At 36.9% G+C, this 13,680-nt stretch overlaps 1 protein-coding gene across 3 annotated transcripts in view; it reads left to right on the plus strand.

The window, feature by feature from the left end:
- The first annotated feature begins 3,482 nt into the window (after positions 1-3,482).
- The window catches only part of LOC133656942 (carbohydrate sulfotransferase 15-like), a 78,758-nt gene continuing 68,560 nt past the window's right edge, over positions 3,483-13,680 (plus strand). For all 3 annotated transcript variants that reach the window (XM_062057824.1, XM_062057826.1, XM_062057823.1), the window contains exon 1: positions 3,483-3,715. The gene's annotated coding sequence lies outside the window, so the exon portion shown is untranslated. The remainder of the gene's footprint in view (positions 3,716-13,680) is intronic.

The raw sequence follows: 13,680 nt of genomic DNA on the forward strand, positions 1-13,680 counted from the left end.
GTAGAAAACTGTGGAAATGATGGAAGTTTGAAAAATGGACAATTCATTTTGAATGGGAAAAATGTCCCGGAAAACCGGGAATTCTGGGAAATCTGGGAATTTTTGGCATTTGTCAAGGGAAAGCCTGCAATTGCCGAATAGTCTGAACAGTTTGAAGTTGGAACAGTTTGAATCGGATGAAAAATGTGGGAATTGTGGAACTATGAAGAATGTCCCATTCACAAAAATTGGGAATTTCTGGAAAAGCTGGAATTTTTTTTTTAATGGTAAAAAAAAACTTGAATGGTCTGAATGAGTTGAAATGGTTGGTGTTCAAATTTTCCAAAATTGTTCGAGAAATGTTTTAGTAGTAACATGTTGAATTTAGAAATGGAATTACAGAATTCCTGGAATTTTGGGAAAACTGGGAAAACAACTTAATTTTTTTGTCCTGATTAAGAGGAATGTTTTGACGGTGGAACGGTTGAAGTGGGTTGAAAAATGTGTGAGGAGTAGTCGCCACAAAAAATGGGTGGAAATAGGGCTTTGGAAAACCTGGAAAACTGGAAAATCCTGGAATTTTTTTCAACTTCGAAAAATGGTAGTTTGGATGTCCAGGATGGTGGAATGTGTTGAATGGTAGGAATAAGTAAAAAAATGTGGAAATGGGGGAAGTTTGAAAAATGGACAATTAATTTTGAATAGGGAAAATGTCCCGTAAAACCGGGAATTCTGGGAATTTTTGGAATTTTTCAAGGGAAAGCCTGCGATTGCCGAATAGTCTGAACAGTTTGAAGTTGGAACAGTTTGATTTGGATGGAAAAATGTGGGAATTGTGGAATTTTGAAGAATGTCCCATTCAGAAAAAATGGTAATTTCGGGAAAAGCTGGATTTTTTTGGAAAATGGTAAAAAAAAACTTGAATGGTCTGAATGAGTTGAAATGGTTGATGTTCAAATTTTCCAAAATTGGTCGAGAAATGTTGAAGTAGTAACATGTTGAATTTAAAAATGGAATTACGGAATTCCTGGAATTTTGGGAAAACTGGGAATTTTTCCAGTTCAAAAAAACAACTTAATTTTTTGTCCTGATTAAGAGGAATGTTTTGATGGTGGAACGGTTGAAGTGGGTTGAAAAGTGTGGGAGGAGTAGTCGCCAGAAAAAATGGGTGCAAATAGGGCTTTGGAAAACCTGGAATACTGGAAAATGCTGGAATTTTTTTCAACTTGGAAAAAGGGTAGTTTGGATTTCCAGGATGGTGGAATGTGTTGAATGGTAGGAATAAGTAGAAAAATGTGGAAATGGTGGAAGTTTGAAAAATGGAGAATTCATTTTGAATGGGAAAAATGTCCCGGAAAACCGGGAATTCTGGGAAATCTGGGAATTTTTGGCATTTGTCAAGGGAAAGCCCGCAATTGCCGAATAGTCTGAACAGTTTGAAATTGGAACAGTTTGAATCGGATGAAAAATGTGGGAATTGTGGAACTTTGAAGAATGTCTCATTCACAAAAAATGTGAATTTCTGGAAAAGCTGGAATTTTTTCTTAAATGGTAAAAAAAAACTTGAATGGTCTGAATGAGTTGAAATGGTTGGTGTTCAAATTTTCCAAAATTGGTCGAGAAATGTTTTAGTAGTAACATGTTGAATTTAGAAATGGAATTACAGAATTCCTGGAATGTAGGGAAAACTGGGAAAACAACTTAATTTTTTGTCCTGATTAAGAGGAATGTTTTGAACGGTTGAAGTGGGTTGAAAAATGTGTGAGGAGTAGTCGCCAGAAAAAAAGGGTGGAAATAGGGCTTTGGAAAAAGTGGAATACTGGAAAATCCTGGAATTTTTTTTTACTTGGAAAAAGGGTAGTTTGGATTTCCAAGATGGTGGAATGTGTTGAATGGTATGTATAAGTAGAAAACTGTGGAAATGGTGGAAGTTTGAAAAATGGACAATTCATTTTCAATGGGAAAAATGTCCCGGAAAACCGGGAATTCTGGGAAATCTGGGAATTTTTGGCATTTGTCAAGGGAAAGCCCGCAATTGCCGAATAGTCTGAACAGTTTGAAATTGGAACCGTTTGAATCGGATGAAAAATGTGGGAATTGTGGAACTTTGAAGAATGTCTCATTCAGAAAAATTGTGAATTTCTGGAAAAGCTGGAATTTTTTTTAAATGGTAAAAAAAAACTTGAATGGTCTGAATGAGTTGAAATGGTTGGTGTTCAAATTTTCCAAAATTGGTCGAGAAATGTTTTAGTAGTAACATGTTGAATTTAGAAATGGAATTACAGAATTCCTGGAATTTTGGGAAAACTGGGAATTTTTCCAGTTAAAAAAAAACAACTTAATTTTTTGTCTTTATTAAGAGGAATATTTTGACGGTGGAACGGTTGAAGTGGGTTGAAAAATGTGGGAGGAGTAGTCACCAGAAAAAAAGGGTGGAAATAGGGCTTTAGAAAACCTGGAATACTGGAAAATGCTGGAATTTTTTTCAACTTGGAAAAGGGGGAGTTTGGATTTCCAGGATGGTGGAATGTGTTGAATGGTATGTATAAGTAGAAAAATGTGGAAATGGTGGAAGTTTGAAAAATGGACAATTCATTTTAAATGGGAATTCTGGGAATTTTTGGAATTTGTCAAGGCAAAGCCTGCGATTGCCGAATAGTCTGAACAGTTTGAAGTTGGAACAGTTTGAAATGGATGGAAAAATGTGGGAATTGTGGAATTTTGAAGACTGTCCCTTTCAGAAAAAAATGGTAATTTCGGGAAAAGAAGGACTTTTTTGGAAAATGGTAAAAAAAAAAACCCTGAATGGTCTGAATGAGTTGAAATGGTTGGTGTTCAAATATTCCAAAATTGGTCGAGTAATGTTGAAGTAGTAACATGTTGAATTTAGAAATGGAATTACGGAATTCCTGGAATTTTGGGAAAACTGGGAATTTTTCCAGTTCAAAAAAACAACTTCATTTTTTGTCCTGATTAAGAGGAATGTTTTGAACGGTTGAAATAGGTTGAAAAATGTGTGAGGAGTAGTCGCCAGAAAAAAAGAGTGGAAATAGGGCTTTGGAAAACCAGGTATACTGGAAAATCCTGGAATTTTTTTGAACTTGGAAAAAGGGTAGTTTGGATTTCCAGGATGGTGGAATGTGTTGAAGGTGGAATGGTAGGAATCAGTAGAAAATGGTGGAAGTTTGAAAAATGGACAATTCATTTTGAATGGGAAAAACGTCCCGGAAAACCAGGAATTCTGGGAAATCTGGGAACTTTTGGAATTTCTCAAGAGAAAGTCTGCGATTGCCGAATAGGCTGAACAGTTTAAAGTTGGAACGCTTTGAATGGTAGAGCGCGCCAAAATCTGGAGAAGAAGAATTAGTTGAATAATAACTAGATAACATTTGGTGTAGAAAATCAAATGTGTGAATGTTTAGGATCATTGTGTTCATTTCCGGTATGACGTTGGCATCTTTGAGGGTACTTCCGGGTCAAGACACTCACCCGCGCCAGGCCACACCTAATAATGGATCCAGCCCTGCGGGAAGATGAACGCACCTCCCCTCGCTCCTCGCTCCTCGCTCGGATGTCGGCAGCGGGAAGTCTCTCATTCATGCCGCCATAGGCGACTATGAACACGCTCGACACGCACTTTATTTACAGGCAGTGTTCGTCCTCTCCTGTCCGCCATGATAGACGAGCAGAGATCGTCTGATTGATTGCTCATGTCTGGCCTGATGACCACTCTCATGTGAGTATCTTTTTATTTATTTTTAATTTAATACCGAAACAAATCATTACTGAATTCAAATGTTTGTTTGATAATGTTATGATAAAAGTATGTTAGTTTAATGAGATGTATTTGTTTAACTTTAACTTTTATTTAACTTAATGTATATTTAGATTTAGACAGGAAACTCGGTACATATTGCCTAGACTAGACAACAAACATTCCTGTTTTTAAAATAAAACAAAATGTATCAGTACTACTTTACGCTCCTTTGACTCTTTTATTTGTAAAGTTGGATTAGTAAATACTATAAATAAGTAGCTTGGCCATATGGCTGAAATCTGTGTCATGAAGAAGTTTTTTATAGTGGTCGATTTAAAAAAAAAAAATATATATATATTTTTATAACCTATGGAAAATATGGACCAGGAAAAAAATATATATTAATTTTTGTTTCAAATGTAAAATTCCTCTGATTAATAATCCCCACAGCTATCAAGGCAGAAAGGAAAGGAAATGTCATCACAACTATGGAAAACCATCAACTCAATTCTAAAAACACAATTCACACTTCACAACAACCTCTTTAATTTATTAGGGAAATATGTAAGAAATGCCTAATAAAGTCTCACAAAATAGTGTGACAATGTAAACATAGAGAAACCTGAGAAGAACTGTTTTCTGCAGTCCGGTGCCAGGAAGTGATGTGCTCTGGTTTTCTTACCTCAGTATTAAAATGAATTTATGTCATGTAGTAATTATTATTTCATATTATTGGACCAAATTGTTATTTTAAAACTATCAAATTTGTTATGTTTTGTTATTTATTTTATTCATACAGTCTTTAGGTCCTACCTTACCATGCATTGATTAACGTGGACCCCGACTTAAACAAGTTGAAAAACTTATTGGGGTGTTACTATTTAGTGGTCAATTGTACGGAATATGTACTGTACTGTGCAATCTACTATTAAACCTTTCAATCAATCAATCAAACCTACTGTCGAGGTGACTTTTCCGGTTTTATCGACACTTTCTTGGCTCTCTGCAGCGCTCATTTTTAGTTTGTCTTCTCACTCCATGCAGAAAATCAACAGCGAGACAGCAAAATGGCGCAACCAAAGTTGATGGTTGATACTGTTACGTCATTGGCTATTTAGCGTGCTTACTATTCACTTCCTGTTTTGCCAGGTTACCAGACCTCGAGTACATTTGTTTATGCAACCAACCATATATCATTCTTTCTGGGGGTTTTTCTGACCCAAAAAATATATATATATATTGAACGTTTTATCGAACACATTTTTTATTGATATCAATTACTTGTCTCCTTATTGGCCCAGCCCTATGCATAACACAAGATTGTAGGGCTGTGAATCTTTGGGCACCACACAATGCGATTAGATTTTTGGGGGTAACGATTTGATTCGGAACTATTCACGATTCAAAATCAATAATTTTTTAATAGTACTATTACCTAAATTCCTCTACGAAATAGATAAACCATAAAATAGATAAAAAGCTCTGAAAAAACAGAAAACTGCTTTTGTCTGACAACATTCTACCCAAACATTTACTTAAGTGGCTGGACAGGACAGAGTCTATTAAAAAATATATTTTAGAATTTTGTATTTTTTTGAATACATTTTAGATTTTTTTTAAATTGAATAAGAATCATTACACATAAGAACCACAATATTTATGAATATGCATGCATATTAGCCTTGTTACAGAATATGCATAAGAAAATGTGTTTTATCGTTATTTTTTTACGAAGCGATTGATGGATAACTTGCTTTGAAATCGTAAGTCGACTTGACAGATAACCCCCCCCCAAAAAAAGCTTGGACTATCTTGTTGCATGCACAGATATTATCAAAGGTTAGACGATACGCAGCAGGGCTGCTCAAAGAAATCGATTCCCATCCAAATCGCAATTTGTATTGCTTCCGATTCAAAATCAATTCCGAATTTTCGAGAACAAATTCCAAAAAATATTAATTTTTTGCAAAATAGTAATTAAAAAAATATTAAAAAATGTTGGATTAAAAATATCAAACAACTATTACTGATGTTATTATTATTATTACTAGGTATTGTAAATCTAGGAGTGGGTTTAAGTTGGGGTTCCTCAATTTTCTTTAATTAGATTGATTAACATTCTGTGATTTTTCTACAAACCCCGTTTCCATATGAGTTGGGAAATGGTGTTAGATGTAAATATAAACGGAATACAATGATTTGCAAATCATTTTCAAGCCATATCCAATTAAATGCACTACAAAGACAAGATATTTGATGTTCAAACTCATAAACTTTATTTTTTTTTGCAAATAATAATTAACTTAGAATTTCATGGCTGCAACACGTGCCAAAGTAGTTGGGAAAGGGCATGTTCACCACTGTGTTACATGGCCTTTCCTTTTAACAGTTGTTCAACAGTCCGGGGGTCTCCCTTCTGCTATTTTAGGCTTCATAATGCGCCACACATTTTTAATGGGAGACAGGTCTGGACTACAGGCAGGCCAGTCTAGTACCTGCACTCTTTTACTATGAAGCCACGCTTACACGTATATATACTGTATGTGTGTATTGTATTGCTGAAATAAGCAGGGGCGTCCATGGTAACCTTGCTTAGATGGCAACATATGTTGCTCCAAAACCTGTATGTACCTTTCAGCCTTAATGGCGCCTTCACAGATGTGTAAGTTACCCATGTCTTGGGCACTAATACACCCCCATACCATCACACATGCTGCCTTTTACACTTTGCGCCTATAACAATCCGGATGGTTCTTTTCCTCTTTGGTCCGGAGGACACGACGTCCACAGTTTCCAAAAACAATTTGAAATGTGGACTCGTCAGACCACAGAACACTTTTGCACTATGTGTCAGTCCATCTTAGATGAGCTCAGGCCCAGCGAAGCCGACGGCGTTTCTGGGTGTTGTTGATAAACGGTTTTCGCTTTGCATTGGAGAGTTTTAACTTGCACTTACAGATGTAGCGACCAACTGTAGTTACTGACAGTGGGTTTCTGAAGTGTTCCTGAGCCCATGTGGTGATATCCTTTACACACTGATGTCGCTTGTTGATGCAGTACAGCCTGAGGGACGGAAGGTCACGGGCTTAGCTGCTTACGTGCAGTGATTTCTCCAGATTCTCTGAACCCTTTGATGATATTACGGAGCGTAGATGTTGAAATCCCTAAATTCCTTGCAATAGCTGCTTGAGAAATGTTGTTCTTAAACTGTTCAACAATTTGCTCAGGCATTTGTTGACAAAGTGTTGACCCTCGCCCCATCCTTGTTTGTGAATGACTGAGCATTTCATGGAATCTACTTTTATACCCAATCATGGCACCCACCTGTTCCCAATTAGCCTGTTCACCTGTGGGATGTTCCAAATAAGTGTTTGATGAGCATTCCTCAACTTTATCAGTATTTATTGCCACCTTTCCCAACTTATTTGTCACATGTTGCTGCCATCAAATTCTAAAGTTAATGTTTATCAGTTTGAACATCAAATATGTTGTCTTTGTAGCATATTCAACTGAATATGGGTTGAAAAGGATTTGCAAATCATTGTATTCCATTTATATTTACATCTAACACAATTTCCCAACTCATATGGAAACAGGGTTTGTATATACAATTTTAAAAACAGATTTTCAACCCTCTGGGTGACCCGGGACCTTTTCGGGTCCTTTTTTTTTTGCATTTAAAGATGGTATCATGCAACACAATGTTTTAAAAAATAGCAGAATGAAACATTTTTTTGCTAAGTTATTTTTAGCATGATCTATACAGTGAGACCATGATTAAGGCCTAAGGACCCCTTTGTCCCCCATTGACTCCCTTTGTAGTGTTTTGATATACTGTCAACCTGTTATTTTACAATGCTTTTTCCATAAATACCAAATGAATCCCAGCAGGTCCCTTTGAAATACGTGCAAATCCTATTAGAGGTGCAATTTGACTCTTCAACCACTAGATGCCACCAGAGTACCATAGAGTACCATATGTTCATATTAGACCAGACTCAAGCAAATTAAGGCCCGGGGGCCACATGCGGCCCGTTAAGCTTTTCAATCTGGCCTGCGGGACATTCCCAAATAATTGCTTTCGATCTTTAAGATGTAAAGTGTAGCTGCCATTATGATGTGCACTCATGTTTTATAATGACCGTAAGTCTTCAACTATACTAAGTATTTCAATGCTTGGAATCTGCATGATATACTACTTACTATTGTCATCTATTTAGTTACAATGGTAATCTAATTAATTACTATGGTAATCTAATTAGTTACTATGGTAATCTAATGAGTTACTATGGTAATGTAAGTCACAGCAGCTCAGACGAGGCACCAAGCAGTGTGGGCGGGAAGCGTTTCCACAGAGTGTTTCCAGAGCCTGAAATGCAGGGACTAACGCGGAAGGAGATTTTTACAACAAAGTTCTAAAGCTTAGTGATATATCAGATTGTAGGTGGGTTTTTTTACCCTTCGCGTTCATATTTTCACTGTTTGTTTCACTTGATTGTAAAATATGTGGATGGAGAGGGGGTGTGACATTCATATGTAGTCAATATTCAGTGTTTTATGCTTCATAGTTAATTTTGTAAATCCTACATTCTTTATTTTCATGTACATTATGGGTGTCTCATTCAGTAAAAAAAAATAAAATTCCATTCTGTTTTTAAGGCGGTCTGTCATAACGTTTTTAGCATTCAATCAGACATTGTTGTGAGGTTTTGCATTAGTGTTCCTAAATATAGGACCCAAGCACACATACTGTACAGCAGATTTTCACAGCTTACACGTATATATACTGTATGTATGTATTGTATTGCTGAAATAATCAGGGGCGTCCATGATAATGTTGTTTGGATGGCAACATATGTTGCTCCAAAAGCTGTATGTACCTTTCAGCATTAATGGTGCCTTCACAGATGTGTAAGTTACCCATGCCTTGGCCACTAATACACCCCCATACCATCACACGTGCTGGCTTTTACACTTTGTGCCTAGAACAATCTGGATGGTTGTTTTCCTCTTTGTTCCGGAGGACACAACATCCACAGTTTCCAAAAATCAATTTGTAATGTGGACTCGTCAGACCACAGAACACTTTTCCACTTTGCATCAGTCCATCTTAGATGAGCTCGGGCCCAGGGAAGCGTTTCTGGGTGTTGTTGATGAATGGCTTTGGCTTTGCATGGTAGAGTTTTAACTTGCACTTACAGATGTAGCGACCAACTGTAGTTACTGACAGTGGTTTTCTGAAGTGTTCCTGAGCCCGTGTGGTGATATCCTTTACACACTGATGTCGCTTTTTGTTGCAGTACCGCCTGAGGGATCCAAGGTCACGGGCATTCAATGTTGGTTTTGGGCCTTGCCGCTTACGTGCAGTGATTTCTCCAGATTCTCTGAACTTTTTGATGGTATTATGGAGCGTAGATGGTGAAATCCCTAAATTCCTTGCAATAACTCATTGAAAAATGTTGTTCTTAAACTGTTGGAGAATTTGTTCACACATTTGTTGACAAAATGGTGACCCTCGCCCCATCCTTGTTGAGCGTTTCATGGCACCCACCTGTTCCCAATTAGCCTGTTCACCTGTGGGATGTTCCAAATAAGTGTTCGATGAGCATTCCTCAACTTTCTCAGTCTTTCTTGCCACTTGTGCCAGCTTTTTTGAAACATGTTACAGGCGTCAAATTCCAAATGAGCTAATATTTGCAAAAAATAACAAAGTTGACCAGTTCGAGCATGAAATATCTTGTCTTTGCAGTCTATTCAATTGAATATAAGTTGAAAAGGATTTGTTGTATTCTCTTTTTATTTACCATTTACACAACGTGACAACTTCACTGCTTTTGGGGTTTGTACATTTGTACGAAACACAGCAGCACCACTGCAACCAACAACATTTCACACATTTAGTTGAGATTTCTTTTATCGTATCAAAAACATAATTCAAGGAAACAAATATTGTTTTTATTCCCTGAAGTGGTGTATGCATATGATGAGCCACTTGATGACTGCACTGGTGGGATGGGGGTTTCACTGTGGGTGTGGGGTTTTAATTATGATGAGCACAGTCACCTGTGTCAGTGGCCTGGAGAATAGTGGCGGGTGAGCTCGGGAACGAAACATTTTGTTGATTGTCGTTTATATAACGTCATTATTAATGTTTATTACCGTCTTTTTCATCATTTTGGCATATTGGTTATTTCCGTCATCTTTGTCATTATCTTCATGCAAAGTACCGTATTTTTCGCACTATAAGTCGCAGTTTTTTTCATAGTTTGGCCGGGGGTGCGACTTATACTCAGGAGCGACTTATGTGTGAAATTATTAACACATTAGCGTAAAATATCAAATAATATTATTGATCTCATTCACGTAAGAGACTAGATGTATAAGATTTCACGGGATTTAGCGATTAGGAGTGACAGATTGTTATAGTTATTTGAATGACTCTTACCATAATATGTTACGTTAACATACCAGTTGGTTATTTATGCCTCATATAACGTACACTTATTCAGCCTGTTGTTCACTATTCTTTAGACATTTTAAATTGCCTTTCAAATGTCTATTCTTGGTGTTGGCTTTTATCAAATACATTTCCCCAAAAAATGCGACTTATACTCCAGTGCGACTTATATATGTTTTTTTCCTTCTTTATTATGCATTTTTGGCCGGTGCGACTTATACTCCGGAGCGATTTATACTCCGAAAAATACGGTGAATGCTTGTTTACTATTTCATGTGAAGCAATAAAGACACAACTGTTGCTCTGTTGTTGTTGTCAGTCGCAAACGGCAATAGTACTCTCGTATTACGTCATCACAGAAGTCTCGCAAGATTAGGGCGGCCATATTTTGTTTCAGATCTCAGTGTTTCCCATAAACTGCCAAGATACCTGTGGCGGTGGGGGCGTGGCTATGGGCGTGGTCACCATGACATCATCAAGTAATTTGCATAATTTACTACAATGATATGATTTTCTCTAAAAAGGCTCAAAAAATGTATACTTACTAATTAATTATAACAGTTTTGTTTTAAACGTCCATCCATCCATCCATTTTAATATAATTACAACACTTTATGTACATATTTATATACAGATTTGAACAATAAGTTATTCACTGAAATATATTTATTAATTGTGGTTCTTACAAAAAATATATCTTATAAAATATAAAAGCTAAAATGTCTCTTAAAGCTCTGCCCCTTTAATTAGTGCATACTAAATAATTTAACTTTAGCCTACTACTACAACCATATTATTTACCAGCAACATAAAGTGAAACAGAGGCAGAGGTGTCCTGCCACAGTCAGTAACAAATAAACAGAAAACAGTAGTGGTCAAATACAAATAAGGCAACAAGAGAAGTATCCTACACTTCTCCTTTGTAAAGTAAATATGAACAGCCGATATGGGCATCTACATCAACTATATGATTTGCCTGAGAAGCTGGACAGGACCAAAAAAAAAATATATATATATTTTTATTTATTTATGGCGGACGTAATTCTTTCGTGGCGGGCCGCCACAAATAAATGAATGTGTGGGAAACACTGGATCTACAATCAACCCATACATGACTTTCCAACCGGACATTGACGATCCATATCACATATAGCTCAATCCAGAGGCTCGCCAAACCAAGTATTCATATTAGGGATGTCCGATAATGGCTTTTTGCTGATATCCGATATTCCGATATTGTCCAACTCTTTAATTACCGATACCGATATCAACCGATACCGATATCAACCGATATATGCAGTCGTGGAATTAACACATTGTTATGCCTAATTTGGACAACCATGTATGGTGAAGATAAGGTACTTTTTAAAAATAATAATAAAATAAGATAACTAAATTAAAAACATTTTCTTGAATAAAAAAGAAAGTAAAACAATATAAAAACAGTTACATAGAAACTAGTAATTAATGAAAATGAGTAAAATGAAGTGTTAAAGGTTAGTACTATTAGTGGAGCAGCAGCACGCACAATCATGTGTGCTTACGGACTGTATCCCTTGCAGACTGTATTGATATATATTGATATATAATGTAGGAACCAGAATATTGATAACAGAAAGAAATGGGGGGAGGGAGGTTCTTTGGGTTGGTGCACTAATTGTAAGTGTATCTTGTGTTTTTTATGTTGAGTTAATAAAAAAAAACCAACCAAAAAAAAAAACCAGATACAGATAATAAAAAAACCGATACAGATAATTTCCGATATTACATTTTAACGCATTCATATCTCTAAAATTAAAATGAGTTAATGGTTAGTACCGATTCGTATTTACACCTCTAATGAATATATATAAAAATGGCAAATGGAATTGCAATATTGAAGAGAAAAATCTCAATTAGGTTTTTTCTCAAAATGGTGCAGCCCTACTGGTTACTACCGTTTACATCGCCATCAGTGCCATAATTGGACAGATTCCCTGCCAGCGGCTCAGGCTATTTTAGAATGTTTTCTTTACATTTTTACATAGTTTGTACTAGGGCTGCGGGATATATGGAATATACTGGATATATCGCGGGTTTGTCTCTGTGCGATATAGAAAATGACTATATGGTGATATTGGAGTATACGTTCTCACGCTGTTGCTTTTAGCTGTGGCCATTACACTACAGGCTCTTCTCACTCTTTCTTGTCGCTCCTTCTCACAGAGACATAAAACAAGCGCACCTTCTTACATACCTCACATACTGTCGCGCGTGCAACGTCACACGCCCTCGCCGAGCAGAGAGGTACAGTAACAGAATGGGTAACTTTAGCTGTGGTGCTAGCGGAGCCGTGCGAGTGGTAATACGAGAGAGAGAAGGTGCGAATCTGGTAACAAATGAAGGAAGAATTAATTCCCAAGAAAAACAGCAGGGGGTCCATCGTCTGGCGGTGGTTTGGCTTCAAGCGGGAAGATGTTGAACAGACAACCATAATATGTCAAGTATGCGGCAAAAGCGTTGCTACAAAAAGTAGCGCCACTGCTAATGTGTAGCATGATTTGAAAAGTCACCCGCTAGAGTATGAAGAGTGCTTGAAACTCCGCATGTCAACATCTCTGTTCGGTGCCACACCCACAAAATGCCCAAGCAACCATTTCCACATCAACACCGTATGAAAGAAATAGTCAACAACAGAAGGAGATAACGTCCGCAGGAACCTACCACATAGTGAAGGACATACACTATTTGATTTACTATTATGCAGCTCATTTTTATTTGACACTTATTGAAATATCTTGTAAAGTAAAGTGTAAAGTGCACTTTATTGGTTTTAAACTATTGTAGTGGCGTTCTGTACAAAAAGTGCACTTTAATTGAGTGTTGTTTTGATATGTCATCTTAGTGACATCATGCACAAAAGTGCACTCATAGCTTGTTTTAAAATGTCTCTGACAATCTTGCACGTTCTGTTTTGGAAATGACATGAATGTTTGTGCCACTGCTTAATAACTGTTTAATAAATACACTTTTAGTGGTGATTTCCCTCTCTGCATGGAAGTTTAAAAGTAGCATATATTAATGCAGTGTGAAGAAGAATGTTTTAATGTAGACACATAGAATCATCATACTGCTGTGATTATATGCATCAAGTGTTCATTCAAGGCAAAATATCCACATATATATCCTGTATCGTGACGTGGCCTAAAAATATCGAGATATCAATAAAAAGCCATATGGCCCAGCCCTAGTTTGTACTCTGGTTGTACGATATACCGGTACTAGTATAGTATTGCGGTACTGATGAATCAAAAACGGTACTATACTGTGTCTGAAAAGTACCGGTTCCCCATTTTTTTCCTTGTTTTTTTGTTAACGTGCATGACGGCGGGTCGTCACGTCATGACATTGCTGGTTTTAAAAGCCGAGGGGCATGTTCGGCAGCGCGCACACACTGACTACTTACAAGCAGACACAGTGTGTAGACAGAAAAGGGAGAATGGATGCA

Source organism: Entelurus aequoreus, linkage group LG09, assembly GCF_033978785.1.
Source record: "Entelurus aequoreus isolate RoL-2023_Sb linkage group LG09, RoL_Eaeq_v1.1, whole genome shotgun sequence".
Classification (NCBI taxonomy): Eukaryota; Metazoa; Chordata; class Actinopteri; order Syngnathiformes; family Syngnathidae; genus Entelurus; species Entelurus aequoreus.